Genomic DNA, 945 nt, shown 5'->3' with positions numbered 1-945 from the left:
TGCTTTGGGCAAGCAGAACTAAATGTACAGCGGGGGAAGCCGCCGCTTGGTTTTGTACAAGGGATCCCGGCGATGTCACCGAGATCACTTGTATGCAGCCTGCAGGTCTGCCATTCTCCATGGGGGGAGGTTTGGCGGGTAGGGGGGCACATTGAGGACCTGGCCTTGGGGCAGCAGAGAGAGTAAATACGCCCCTGTGTTGTCTCTTTTCTTATGGGGAGAACTATACATAATCACAATTTTATACCGTACATATTCTCAATTCTACAGAGGGAGCAGAGTACATCAGGTAGTAGCCAAGGCGGATCCAGCGGTGAGCCATTTATAGGTGTATTTGGGATCTTTTTTGTTATTTACTTTTCCATTTTTGGTGTTCAATTTATCTACATCAGGAGCTTAAGGCCCCGTTCATCCGGTCACTAACAAGTAAGGGGGAACATGTGACCTCCTCCAGTGTGACATTGCTTGGGTCTAGAGGCCAATCCCTAACCCCGGAGCCCTCTCAGATGACCAACAATGTGATGTCACTGTTCTCTTCAGTCACTCACGCTGGTGGTCTTAGTACCGGTTGTGACTGAGGAAGGAGTGGTGTGAAAGCATTGACAAGGTGAGTGTAGGGTGCATGGGGGTTGGGGGGCATTTATAGAGACGCCTTCACTTTGCATGAGTAAGGTGACAGTCATGGCCGGGTTTCCCACAAGGCCAACCAAGGCCCTGCCTTGGGGCAGCAGCGAGTAGTAGGACAGCAGGGGTGTGGAATTCCTATCTCCTGACACTCCTGAAGCCCGGGACATGCAGTTCCTGGCGCCGGGAGGGTAGTTGCTTTCTACATTTAGACCTACTTTGGGCAAGCCGAGCTAAAGGTATGGCGGGGGAGGCCGCCACTTGTTTTGTACAAGTGATCCCAGCGATGTCTGCCATTCTCCATGGGGATGGGGGGTTGGC

At 52.1% G+C, this 945-nt stretch overlaps 1 protein-coding gene across 1 annotated transcript in view; it reads left to right on the top strand.

The window, feature by feature from the left end:
- RDH8 (retinol dehydrogenase 8 (all-trans)) overlaps window positions 1–945 on the top strand; it is a gene marked incomplete at its 5' end in the record, with an annotated part of 5,169 nt that overhangs the window by 472 nt on the left and 3,752 nt on the right. The gene's annotated exons all lie outside the window — the stretch shown is intronic.

This window comes from Nanorana parkeri, unplaced genomic scaffold (genome assembly GCF_000935625.1).
Source record: "Nanorana parkeri isolate BGI_ZX_2015 unplaced genomic scaffold, ASM93562v1 scaffold3965, whole genome shotgun sequence".
NCBI lineage: Eukaryota > Metazoa > Chordata > Amphibia > Anura > Dicroglossidae > Nanorana > Nanorana parkeri.
This window is presented reverse-complemented; position numbering and strand designations above follow the sequence as displayed.